Consider the following 14383-nt stretch of genomic DNA (forward strand, 5'->3'; position numbering starts at 1 on the left):
ATGCTGAGTATTAGGCTTGTCGGGAGGTTGAATCCTGACTCATCTGGACAAACCTTAAAAACATTTTTATTTTTACTTAGTAGGAATGAAGTAGCAAGGCTCAAAAGTAATTTAGTGTTTCTGGGCTGACCTAGAACACACAACATAAGTAGTGGTAATCACACTAGATAAACCGTTGTCTGTCTGGCCTGCTCCCAGCCTGTGCTGGCTGGGCTCCATTTGCCTCTCTAGAGCCACTCTTAGCCTCTCCAGCGGGCTCTGGGCTGACCTCTGTGGACTGCGTCCAAAGAGATTCCTTGCCCTCAGACTTCCTTTGGGACTCAGCCACTGGGAAGTCCTGCTGGAGACTGGAGGATGGAAGGGAGAATTTTTATTCCCTGTTCTTGGATATTTAATTCTTTGGTGTCCTCCTTATTGGGCCTTATGATCCATCAAAGACCACAGCAGGGCCAGACTAGAGTGAGGCAAGGGTGCAAAATGTAAGGAGGTCCTCGCTCTCAGGGTTGTGCAAGGGCAGGTCAGCACCTGAGAGTGAGGGCCTTCTTAAATTTTGATGACTAATTCCATACATTAACCCTTTCTTTAATTGAGCTGGTTTGAGGGGATTCTGTTCCTTATAACCAAAGCAGCAGAAACCAAAATAGTAAGAGAACAGAAGCCCGAGAAATAGCTGGAGAATACCCAGTTGTTCTAAATGAATTCTGGATTTTAAGGCCCAGAAGTATTATATCCTGGGTGGGACCAGCTACATAATTTGTAAGACCTAGTGAAAAAAAGAAACTGCAGGGCCCTTGTTGAAAAATTATTGAGAATTTCAAGAAAGGAATAGCAGAGGCCTAAACGAAACTCCCTGAGTGTGGGGCCCTGGGTGACTACTCAGGTCACACACCCATGCAGCCAGCTCTGATTCTGGGATGTTTGCAAATGAAATGGTTGATCTTTGAGAAATTGTGGAGAATTGGAGAAAATAAAGAAAGTTAAGAAAATAAAGTTAAAAGTCATTTTAAAATCTTGCAAGCCTATGATGGCAGCATGGGTTTCTTATGCATCTTTTTAGTTCATGGTGTTTATTAAACACATAGTGAGAACTTAACAGCAGCAACAATAATAATGACTGATATTTCTTGACCTCTTACATGGGCCCAAGGCCTGGTACATAGTAAGTGTTTTTTGTTTTTTGTGTTTTTTTTGAGGAAGATTAGCCCTGAGCTAACTACTGCCAATCCTCCTCTTTTTTGCTGAGGAAGACTGGCCCTGAGCTAACATCCATGCCCATCCTCCTCTACTTTATATGTGGGACGCCTACCACAGCATGGCTTTTGCCAAGTGGTGCCATGTCTGCACCCAGGATCCAAACAAGCGAACCCCTGGCCTGCGAGAAGTGGAATGTGAGAAACCGCTGCGCCACCGGGCTGGCCCCCGTAGTAAGTGTTTATACTTGTTGAAGGAATGGATGGATAGATGAACTCCAGTGTACGTGACTCGAAGTTACAGACCAATTACAGACCAAGGTATTGTAAGATAAGAAAAGAAATTACAGGGGCTGGCCCTGTGGCCAAATGCTTAAGTTCATGCGCTCTGCTTCAGCAGCCCGGAGTTTCGTGGGTTCGAATTCTGGGCAGGGACCTGGCACCGCCCCACATAGCACAACCAGAGGCACTCACAACTAAAATACACAACTATGTACTGGGGGGCTTTGGGGAGAAGAAGAAGAAGAAGAAGGAAACAAAAAGATTGGCAACAGATGTGAGCTCAGGTGCCAATCTTTAAAAAAAAGAAAAGCAAAGAAAAGAAATTACAGACCAATATCTTCCATACAATGATGGGAGAAGTGTAGATTTGTTGTTTAGCGACTGGCTAAGGGTTTTATATGAATGATCTCACTTAATCCTTAAGCAACCTCATGAGGTAAATATTATCATTATCCTCATTTTATGGATAAGGAAAATGACACTTAGAGAGTTAAAGCAGTTTGCTCAAGGTCACAGAGTTGGGTAACCTGTGGGATTGGCACCCATATTTCTCTGATTCCAAAGTCTAAGCTCTTAACCACTCTCTCCATAGTAGGCACTTTGGAATGACTGATTGCTTTTGGATTATCTTTGGGTATTAATTGAGTCTTACCTCTAACAACTCTATTAACTTGATACCAGAAAATAATGATTATTATTCAAAATCTTAGAAATTCCTATTAGTAAATACTAACTGTACAAGACACTCTGATTGTATACAGAATATTCTCTCTTTAGGTAGATATATTCTGGCTTATTTTTTTATTACCTTTCTGATCTTCTGTCATAAGGCAATGAAATTATTATATCATGGATATAATGTGTGATGTATTGTATCATAGATACCTACAATCTTATAAACGTGTCATGCTAACTAGAACTCTATAGTCTTATCGTGAAATACACATGTGGATAAAATTACGTATATACAAAAAGCCACGCATCTGAACTCTGGGGAACAAATTTCAAGGAGTAGAAGCCTTAAAATAAAGAGGAAAAAGCCCTTAAGAACGGAATGTATACATTAATATTGGTGAAAGGAAATCCAGCCTGGAAATACTAACTTGGAACCCAATTTAATGAATTATTCCATTCTTCTCATTAGTAGACCTGATTACAAATGATCGTACTCAATTATCATTATATATTGAATTTCATCAACAAGAACTTTGTGGAAATTTGTTTTCTTTCTTGCTATTTAAGAATCTATATAATATCCTCAATTTTGCCTCTTGGCTCACAAATCTAAAATATTTACCCTCTGGTTCATTTCAGAAAAAATTTTCTGACTGCTGGTTTAGATCAATCATGTTCCATCCCCTGGGGCTGGGATCACTGACAGTCAAATAAAAATCGGGATTGTTTTAACATGGGAATTCCATTGAAGCAATGTATCTTGATATTAGCAAGGATCTGATACTGTCTCACGAGAAAGAAAAGTGATTGGTTACAGTTAGTGAGAATCATGGCCACAACATCCCTATTGTCCCAGCTGACATTGAGCAAAGCACTGGGCATGGGAATGAGGCCATCCTAGACCAGCCAGGCTGCCAGCTGACTGCAGACTTATAAGTAGACTCAGGAGGGACCAGTAAAGCCAGTCTATATCAGAAGAACTGCCTAGGCAACCCACAAGATCCTGAGAATGAATAAATGTTTGTGATTTTAAGCCATTAATTTCTGTGGGTGGTTTGTTTCACAGCAAAAGCTGAGTGTTACTGGTGATCAAGGTAAATTTGCCAGATATCTTCTTTTTGCCCCTTCACTGTGCCCTAGAAGGCTGACCTCTTTGAAGAGCATCATTGGCTTCCCTTGCTTCAGAAGACCAGAAGGGGAGAGGAGAATGAGTGAGGTCAAGGTATTTCCTGTTCTCTTGTCCTGTTGGGTCGCTGTGGACCGGCTGCGTTCCCCGAGGAAAAGTCCTAATTCCTGTCAGGTATTCCTGTGTATGCACACAGCCTTCTTCACGTTTGGTAACTACTCCTTGCCCTTGCCCCTTTAGGCTCAGGTGTGATTTCTGGGACCCTAATGTTACTGAGTCTCCCTTGTGATCTCTTTTCTCCTTGCCTACACCTTTGTTTATAGTCCCTTATTAAACTCTCCTCCAATTTCCTAATTCGATTGTATTATCTATTTCCTATTGGGATCCAGACTGATAGAGTGGGCCTAATCCATAAGGTAACATCCCAGCAAAGACTTGAATGATTCAATGGAATGAGTCATGAAGACATGTGGGGGAAGTGCTAAGCTCTTGCAGCAGCAGCAAGGAGGCAGGCTGACTGGCACGGAGTGAGCTGGGCCTCCGAGGAGTGTAGAAGGCAAGGTCGAAGACGCAACAGGCTGAGTATGTGTGTGTGTATGTTTGTTAGCGATGGAGGTGCCTGGTGCAGGGTAAGCAAATGACATATAGCTTGTTAGCCTTTCAAGGACTTTGGCTTCTACTCTGAAAGAAATGGGGAGCCATCGGAGCCATATACTCACATGTAATGAAATCTAATAAGGTTACTTTCTGTTATGTGTTGACAGTGGAGCCCTGTGACTCAGTTCTGAATCTCTCCTCCCAGTCTTGTGCCTGCTGATGAATGCGTGCGTGTGTCGAGCTGGCCCAGCATGCTTGGGCCTGAGTTCAAGGCTTTGTGTCTCTCCTGATGCTGTGGGGGACATGACCTTCCCTCACAGTACAGGATTCAGACTACAGTGTCTTTTTTTGTTAGCATATTCTTTTCAGTTCAGTTAATGACTTGGGAGTGGACACATTTTTCTTGCTCTCTTTCTTTTTTTGTTGTTGTTAAAGTCAATAGGCCCTTCTGTACTGACTTCAAAAAGTGTACTTATCTAAAGGGTCTGGTACAATAGAGAACTAACTGCTTAACTATTTCAGGGGTAATAATACAAGGAGTTCAAGAGAGAAATGCTGTCTGCCTGCTTACCTCTTCAAGACAATGGTTTGTCTTGAATATTTAAAAGGTAAAGAGTTCATTTGCACGTACAGTATAAGTCTATCCAGATAATAATATACAGATTTGAAGCCTGTTTCAATCCTTCCATTGAAATTCCCATCTGAGCTGGGTCTTGTGGTACTACGTCTAGATCACTCTGTCTGGGTTACACGAATGAAGCTGATTCTCCTCCCACTGGCCACACTGATGTGGATCAAGGCTGTCCCAGGGAAAGAAGGCCAAGGCATCTGGCCTACACACTGATCTATATACCACCCTCCAGGAAGCATAGGACAAAGTGACCTGATTCATATCTAAAGTTATACGATCACAGATAACCAGACCCCCCCCTCCCCCGTACTGATACGATTTTAATGACTTTTTTACAAGATCTTTCCTTTGTCTGGTAAAAAATAACTCACATACCTATGCCTTATAAAGTTAGCCCTACCCTCAGTCTACTGCAGCTCTTCCCTGCCCACGGGTCCTGTCCCCATGCTATTCTCTGAATAAAAGAGCACTACTGCCAGACCTTGAGAGTCCAAGAAATCTTTCTTTCAACTCCTCAGCTCACCCAGCACGGATCAACATGAGGGTCCACCCTCTCCCTGCTGTTTCTCAAATATTCTCCCTAGGCTGATTCTCAGTGAACCCCTTGTCTAGGGCTCCAAATATCCGTATCAGACATGGGCGTACCCTACTCAATCAAGCCGACCTTCCCTAGGTCTTTCCTCAATCAAAATGCCACTACAGGGGCTGGCCCTGTGGCCGAGTCGTTAAGTTCGCAAGCTCCGCTGCAGGCGGCCCAGTGTTTCGTTGGTTCGAATCCTGGGCGCGGACACGGCACTGCTCATCAAACCATGCTGAGGCAGCATCCCACATGCCACAACTAGAAGGACCCACAATGAAGAATATACAACTATGTACCAGGGGGCTTTGGGGAGAAAAAGGAAAAAAATAAAATCTTAAAAAAAAAATTGCCACTACAAATAGTCCACTGCTTTCAGCTCAGAAGGAAACCAAGCCACTTAGCTAATCTGATTAGCTAAGCAGGCGGGAGCTTTCCTCCAGGCCAACATCACAGCTGGCCCATCAGAACCTGTTCTAAACTTTGTTGTCTAACCTTGACCCTGATTTCCTTTTAAATTTGTTATTATTATTTTTTAAAATTTCTAGCCCTGTGTGTGAAAGGCTGTTCCAATGGGCATGTAGTGGAAACAGAGCTGGAGTCCCTCTGGAATCTTAGTTTTCCTTTCTGTAAATTGACTAAACTAAATCAGTCAAACATAAAAAAATTTTGAGAACCAAGATAGGACTTTAAGGCCATTAAAATAAACAAAACTTCCAACAACTATAACGTAGTAATTATTATTTCAGACAAGAGAGAACATTTTTAATATAAAACCAAAGTATAATCTCAGAAAAAGGACAATCTTTTAAATGGAATAAATTTATTTTTATGAAAACTCAATACATTGCCCTTTTTTTTCATTTCAGCACTTGTCTGTGAAAAGTTTGCCATGGACTGGCAGCTTCTGAGATTTTTCTAGAAGGTTCTAAAAGGCTATACTTCTTATCCAAATAAATCTGATGGTTGCTGATGTGGCCTCCAGGATGAGCTGCTGGCTTCCTGTGGCTCTGGATTGTGTCTTTCATCTTGTTATCTCTCGTGGCTAGCGCAGTGCCTGGTATAGCAATAGATTAAATAATTAAAAGGTGAAAGGACCCCTGCTGAACTACAGGCATGCATGGAAGGAGTATATCCCAGAGCAGAGTGAGTATATCCCAGAAGGGGGTTGATGAGGATCAAGGCTGCCCCAGGGAGAAAAGCCCAAGGTGACCTGCCCTACATACCCAATCTACATCATCCTCGGGAAGCATAGGATGTCCTGACTTAATCGATCTGATTTTTATCTAAAGTTATAGGACCACCCAATAACCAGACCCCACCGGCACTGATACCATTTTAATGATTTTTTCATGATCTTGCCTTTGTCTTGTAAAGAAATAACTCACATACCTATGCCTTATAAATTTAGCTCTAACCCTCAACACATTGCAGCTCTTCCTGCCCATGGGTCCTGCCCCCATGCCTGCAGCTCTTACTTCCCATGGGTCCTGTCCCCACGCCTGCAGCTCTTTACTGCCCATGGGTCCTGTCCCCATGCTATCCTCTGAATAAAAAGCACTACTGCCAGAACTTGAGAGTCCCAGAAATCTTTCTTTCGACTCCTTGACTCACCGAGCCCGCCTCAGGGGTGAGCCCCTGTACTTCCAGCATAGCAGGAGATCTGCAGCAAGCAGTCAAGTCAGTTCTAGGCTCTGGGTTTACCAGTCTAAGTCCCTCAATCCTGCCTCCAAATCTGAATCTAAGGTAAGTTTCAAAAATGAAAAATGACAGCCCCACCATCATTTTTTAAAAGGCTGTTTCCCCACACAATCCCCAAACCAGCCTTTCTCTAACAGAGCCAGTACATTTATTTATTGAGAGCCAGGATGTCTGGATTCAAATTTCAGTTTTGCCACCAGCTAGGTTCATGTCCTGTGCCAAGATGCTTCACCCACTGCGTCTAAGGTTTCTTATTTATAAAATGTGGATAATAATTGTACCTGCTTTATAAAGTTGTTCTATGGATTAAATGAGTTGATATATTTAGAAGAAAGCTGCTCCCATAGTTAAGTGTTCAATTATAATTTTGATCGTGTCTCAAGAAATATGGTTATAGAGGAAGAATTTAAAAAAAAATAATTAAAATGGTCCTAAAAGAAGCGCTGGTGCGTTTGAAATGATTAAGACTGAAGGAGAATATCATCAAAGTCCATAAAATCAAGAAGGCAATTATAAACCTTATAAAACTCCTTTCTCTCAAAGGATAACAGAGATTGAATATATAAGTAGGTTCAAAATTAATATAGATAAATTCTTGCAGAATGATGGCATAATAGGTTATTCAGAGAACTGAAGATAGTCTGTGGTATATAATTACTTCTCTGAAGTGGAGTATGGGGGATCAAATCCTTCCTACAAATGAGAAGTATAACTTCTCGTCAGCACATTAAAATGACTTTGGAAACTTAGAAAAATATCGATGCCAAGGCCCACAGCAGAGCTATTAAATCAGAATTCCTAGAGACAGGGCCCAGGCACTGGTATTTTTAAAAAAGCTCCCCAAATGCTTCTAATGGTGCACCACGGTTTAGAATCTGTTGGGCAAGTCAGGTTCCCTAGAGCAACTTGTCTTAACTCTTTCATCGTGTATGTAATTTCCACTTGTCATCCACAACCAGAATTGTATTCCTTCATAATCTGCTCATTTTTTCCTGCTGCTTCTTTTAGCTTCTGTTCCATTGTGCCAGGTGTCTTACAGACTTCCTATGAAAATGCATTTTCACTGGCCACCCCATAGCCTAGTGGTTAAGTTCCCACTCTGCTTCCAGGGCCGGTTTGGCAAGTTTGGATTCTGGGCACCAACCTAGCACCGCTCATCAACCCATGCAGAGGCCACATCCCACAAAACAGAACTAGAAGAACCTACAACTAGAATATACAACTATGTACCGGGGGGCTTTGGGGAGAAGAAGGAAAAAAAAGACTGGCAACAGATAGCTCAGGGCCAATCTTAAAAAGAAAATGCAGAATGCCCAGTTAAATCAAAAAGAAAAAAAAAAAAGAAATGCATGTTCATGCACGGGTGGACACTCAAGAAGTATTACACAAAAATAACAACAATAACAATAATAGTAACAATCACGTGTGCCAGATCAGATTTAATCCGATTTTCCCAGATTAAATTAGCAGAAATGCCTGGCCTTAAACCTGTCATCCAACAGGTGGGTGTACCAGTGCAGCATCAGAGCTGCGGTGTTCTGTATTGGCCAAGGGAAGTAAAGCTACCAAGCTGCAGCTACACGGGGAAGAACAAAGCGGCAGGTCGGCGGCCTGCGTTAAAGTTTTTGAATCCTTAATGCTATCGGTACTATTTTTTTCCTCGGGAAACAAAATCTCCAAATATCAAAAAGCTGCTTTGCATCGCCAAAACCTGCACAGGGGCAGGCTGCCAACAGGACTACCCAGACACGCTGCAGCCGCATCTCCACGCAAACCCCTTTCATCTGTTTTCCCCTGGGCTCACTCCCCACTGGCTGCACCCCTCAGCCCGCACCTGCGCACGCGGCCCTTCCTGCCCGCGGGCGGCTGCCGAGCCCCGCTGGGCCGCCCACGCCGCCTTCCAGCCGCAGTGCGAGGCCCTGGCCTAGAGCGCGCGTGCGCTGGCGCGAGGGGGCGGGCCGAGGCCGAAGGAGGCGGGGCAGGCCCTAGCTGCCTGCCGTTCATTGGCTGTCTCCCCGCCCCCGGGCGTTCGAGACGGCGGGGCGGGCCACGTCAGGCAGCCGGCGCGGGGGTGAGCTTGTGGCAGAAGGGAGGTAAGCGGTGCGGGGTGGCAGGCGGCGGGCTGCGGGCCGCTGCTGGCTGCTCAGAGGCAGCCGGGTAGCACCCGCCTGTGGCCTGTGTCAGCTTGCGTGGAGGGCAGCTGAGGCCCTGCGGGCCCGGGGCTGTGCTGGGAGATGGGGCAGGGGAGCATGTGGCGGCAGGGCCGCGTCGCAGCGTAAGGCGTCCGGGGAGGGGACAGGTCTTGCCGTTTGCTCCCCTCCTGTCCTGTCTGGGTTCTGAACTCGTGGAGTACTAGGCCTTCTGCGTTAGAGAGCTCGGGGATGCCTGGGTGGGGCCGGCTCGGTGCCTGCGGTAGGGCTCAGGGGGATCCTGACTCGCAAGCACGTCGGCGCGATCCTTGCACACTTCCCTGCAGCAGGTTGCAGTCATCCTACTCTCCCTTGACCGCTTCCCTAGTCGAGGGCAGCGCAGGGGATTATGATCGCATCCTGCCTGGCCTGGGGTGACTGTCCTCCTCATTCCCAGTGACTCACTCAGATCCTGTCCACTTGAATACAAAGGCTTATGGGTGAGCAGGGCCTCTTTTCAGTCCTGGTTCTCTGGCTCTGTCCTCACTTGCGGGAATTACCTGAAGAAATAGTGTCTACGTATGTTTGTTTTGAAATGTCTGCAACAGCTATGCGGAGATTTGCGGAGAGAGACCTGCAGTTGTATTGCACCTACTCTCCACGAGTTTTAATTTCAGCTGTGGCATCCTGATCCCTCAGTTTAGTTCCTGAATTTGGAGCTTATAAAATCAATGAAGTCATCCTCTCAAGTATCATGCAGTTATCCATTCATCCATGCAACAAACTTTTTTGATGGATTCCTGATGGTCAGGGTCTTATGCCAGAAACTAAAATGGGCATTCCTTGCCTTTTCTTCCAGTTTTTATCTGCCAGTTGTGTTGTCTAGATTTGAGATGGAAGTTTTGGTTGATGGTTTAGTTTCAGGTTCTAGATTTAGGTACAAAAGCTTATAATCCTGTATCATAAGATATTCTTTTGGGACCTCATTCAGTTTTCCTACTTTGACCTCTAGTAAACTTCAGACCCTGATGGCTCTGAGGTGTCATCCTCCTCACTGTAACCACTGAAGACCCTGGGTCTCAGGTGCCTGCCTGTGAAGTGAGGGATGGGATTAGAAGTATTCTGTAATTTTGGGATGTTCATTGAGGACAGGCATATTTACTGAACTGTGTTGACAGTTGGGAAGGGACTATTTTAAAAACACAGGATGTATTTTGTGATTATATTTTAATCTTTCTGAGTCTGTCCACGTTCACTTTTTGACTAGTAAGCAAGTGCATGTTTACAATTTTGGTTCACATTCCATGGCTGCATACAAAGCACTATGACTCATCTAAATTCTGAAAGGCAATTAGAAGGAGCTTTTTAATGTTACGTAGAAAGGTATGATAGAAAAACAATGGGATAGGAATGCAATTTTCAAAGCATTTGACTTGCTTTGGTGGATTAGTGGTAGCTAAAACTTCTGCCTTGGTTACTTGCTTACGTGGTTAGTGTTACGTAGTTACCATCACCTGGCTAATGTCCATCAATATCATATCTATATGTTAACCTTTATTTTATCAAACTAAATTTTATTGGATTTTAATTGATTCCTGCCTCTGCTTGAGAATTGATAACCAAAAGGTAAAGAAATCATTAGTTTGACTTATTTAAGATGCCCATAGAGCTGTAATAAGCATTTCGTTTTTGATTGATTGTTGGTACTTACAAGTAGATTGTTTGGCATTCCTGCAGGTGTAAAGTGATTTCTAAAATAATTTTCTGAGACATAATATTCATAGCCTTGTGATACTTTTTGGATATTGTCTACAAACCATTAGCTGAATTAATTGTTTATATCACTATTAGGGGCTGTGAAAATTTAAGAAAATATAACTTTTCAAAATTTTGCTTTTGCTAGACCTTTCGAGTTCTAGAAATGGACCAGATCAAGATGGAAAGATTGAGGAGAAATGTAAGAGCTAAGGAAAGAAATCCAAGTAGAGTCTTTTCTAGTTTAAAATTTGAGAAAAAAACATAATGAAAAATACAGTTACAATATATGTGGAAGAAGTATAAGGAAATAATAGTGTCAGGATTATTGGTGGGTCTATAGTAAAACTTCATCTTAAACCATATTTCTTGGTTTATCATAGTGAACTCGGTTTATCTTTTATAAAAAAGAATCCTAGGGTGATAATTTAAACTTTATTAAGTGGGCAATACGTGTGTCTTCAGGAGATGTGAAAGCTGTAAGTATTGTATATTTTTAAAAAGTGCCACAGACTTAGAGACGAGTATATAATATAGTATCGTTATGTAAGTATAATATAAATCTGTGATTCACAATTAGTGATACATTGGATGGAGATATTGTGTACTATTTCCACATGATAGGAAATAAGATTTGCTAAGCTAATAGGACAGGGATGTTTGTCAATTTTTTTCCCATTTAAATTATTTGAAACAAACTTTTCAAGCAGTGTGGAAGATCTCATCTATTTTCAACCAATAGATTGAACACTGTTGTTTTTATAAATTGGGTCCCCCCAAGTACTTCTGGCCTCATAATTTTTTAACCTAATCCAAGTCACACTGAGAGTAATAAAATTGCATGTATGATTTTTAAATTTTGTTAATTTACATTGGCTTTCATTCAGTTAGCCTGAGTTACTTTAGTTTTATATGTTTTGAAGACATTTCAAAAGCTTTGACATTAAATACCGTACAATTTTCCATTGTTCATGATGGAAAAACATTTCTTTAGGCCCAAGGAAGTTGAGAATCTAAACTGCATAAACAGTCAGTTTGTTATTATTTAAGACTTATCTTTTCACTTGCCTGGGGACCAATGAAGCATTCCACTCAAGCTTCTAAACTGGACATTTAAGTTCTTTCTGGTGTATTAGAATATATCTTCTAATCTCTCGTTGGTCAGATAAATGACTGCTTGTTAATTTGCTGGCTAAGCATGTTGAAGAAATGTTATAATTATGAAGGTTGTAACTACAGTTTTGTTAGGAGGTTTTCTGGCTGCCAGGGTGTACCTTTCCCTCCTCTCCTGACAAATCTTTTTCTCTGGCCTAGCTGCTTTCAGAATTTACTTTTAGTTTTACTCTATTTAACAATCATTGAGCTGGTTGGTTTATGCAATCAAACCTTGAGGTTTTAGTATATACAATTAAGACATAAACATGGAGGGAGTGAAGAAAACTTTTTATTGAAGTTGTTTTGAATTGCTGAAACATATAAGTAAATGGAATTTTTAAAGAGTCATAGATATTAAAGATATTCATTATTTGTTTTTTTCACTCAACAAAGACAGGGCATTTCCTCTAGTCCCAAATACCTAAGACTTTTCTTCAAGAAACTATAGTATTGCATGGAAGCCAACAGACAAGGCCAAAATACAATGAGATAAACATTATAAGTAGATTTAGGCGTAGAGTACTGAGGGGGATAGAGGCAAACTGTGTGAGTGTGAGATTTTAGGAGGTTCAGAGAAGGCTTTCTGGAGGATTTTTCACTTGAACTGAATTTTAAAAGCAAGTAGGAATTAGTTGCTGAGGGTGGAGGATAAGGCATTCCAGGCACAAGAAAGAAGTAAGCCATATGGGCACGTTAGAGACAAAACATAGACTCTTGACGTATTAAGGAGAGAAGAGAGAGATGAGGTTTAATGAGTAAACAGAGTCTAAATAATGAAAGGCCTTCTTCCCTACCATGTTAAAGATTTTGAACTTTATCCTTGAGGCTGTGGTGATCCGTGGGTAAGAGATTTTAAGTAGGGGAAAGTTAAGATCAGTTTCGTGTGGCAGTGTGAGGAGTGAAATGTAGTGGAGCAAGGCTGGTTTGTGGAGGCAAGATGTGATAGAACTCCAAATTATGCAGTGGGGCTTGAGAGAACAGAATGGATTCAGGATATATTAAGGTGATCGAGTTGGTGTCCAGTTTGACATGCAGGATGAGGAAAAGGTGGAATCAAGGATGCCTCCTAGGTTTATGACTTCCCAAGATAGGTATCTCATGAGGATTATCAGATGTATAGGAGAATAAGATCAGTCTTGGACGTGCCTTTGGGTTACACAGTTGGTGCTGTTCAATGGGCAGTTGGCTGCACAGGTCTGAAGATGAAAAGGGGATTCTAGGCTATGTAGAGATGAAGATGTTAAGAGTATATAGGTGGTAGTTAAAACAGTGTGAGAATAGATGTGATACCCAAGACAGAGTGTGTGGAATAAGAGAGAATAAAACCAGAGAAACTGTGGGAGGCACCACTGTATAAGCAAGATGATCCGGTGATGGAGAATGAGAGGGAACAGCCTAATGACAGTGGAGCGCTAGGAAGGAGAGAATTTGAGAAGGAGAGCATGGTCAGCTGTCAAATGCTACAGGGAATGGAAGAGAGAGCTGACTAGAGATTTTAAGAACCTTTACCAGATAAGCAAAGATCATTAATTTGGGGGCTGGCCCTGTGGACAAGTGGTTAAGTTTGCTCTGCTGCTTCAGCAGCCCAGGGTTTCATTGGTTTGGATCCCAGGCATGGACATGGCACCGCTCCTCAGGCCATGCTGAGGCGGCATCCCACATGTCACAACCAGAGGCACTCACAACTAGAATATACAACTATGTTCTGGGGGCTTTGGGGAGAAGAAAAAAGAAAAAGAAGATTGGCAACAGTTGTTGGCTCAGGTGCCAATCTTTAAAAAAAAAGATCATTAATTTGTAATGATACTAGTTCATATAATTGTGTGACTTTCTTTAGCAAAATTTAGTAGAACCAGAAATGATGAATAGTTGGGATGATCCAGTATTTGGATTTTTTTTTTTGTGAACATATGATAGGAGTGCAAGGGAGTTCAAAATATCGGCAAGAGAGTGGTTGAAGTGATGGAATGTGAGGTTTAGATTGGGTAGAGGTGGTGAAGCCAGCAGGAGCTGAAAGACTGAGAAAAATTATTGGTTCAAGGGATGAGAAGTCTGGATGAGGTAAAGATACAAGTGTATGTAGGTGTAAGGGAGAGAGCTGGTAGGATACAAGTACTGTGTAGTCAGTGTGGAGTATTGGAGTTTTAAGATTTTAGGGTGCCGATGGAACATAGGGTTTGACCATGGATGGAGTTGACTGGAATGGAGGTGATATGGAGATGTTCAAGAACAGTGAGACTGGTGTGTTGGATGAATCACTCACCTCGACATTGACCTCAGGTGACTGTGGGACCCAGGTTGGAGAAACAGACTATGGTCTCCGCGGTTTTAGATTGCCTCTGGTAGTGATTCGTATACTAGAGAGCTGAAGAAGATATTTGGATGGCATGCCCTCAGAGGTTCCTGGGGAAATGATCTGGAAACATTCTTCTGGGCCTCGGAGCTTGGAAGGATGATTAGCCTTCACTTCACTAGACTCACCCAAGATGGAGAGTCTAGTTTCCATGAGGCCTAGGAGGTAGGGGAGCATCTAATGAAGAGGCTGAGGAGGTAAGAAAACTCCTT

The 14383-nt window shown here is 42.5% G+C and overlaps 1 protein-coding gene across 2 annotated transcripts in view; it reads left to right on the plus strand.

The window, feature by feature from the left end:
- The first annotated feature begins 8813 nt into the window (after positions 1 to 8813).
- The window catches only part of FOCAD (focadhesin), a 270438-nt gene continuing 264868 nt past the window's right edge, over positions 8814 to 14383 (plus strand). For both annotated transcript variants that reach the window (XM_046664479.1, XM_046664480.1), the window contains exon 1: positions 8814 to 8872. The gene's annotated coding sequence lies outside the window, so the exon portion shown is untranslated. The remainder of the gene's footprint in view (positions 8873 to 14383) is intronic.

Source organism: Equus quagga, chromosome 6 (assembly GCF_021613505.1).
Source record: "Equus quagga isolate Etosha38 chromosome 6, UCLA_HA_Equagga_1.0, whole genome shotgun sequence".
In the NCBI taxonomy this organism is placed as follows: domain Eukaryota; kingdom Metazoa; phylum Chordata; class Mammalia; order Perissodactyla; family Equidae; genus Equus; species Equus quagga.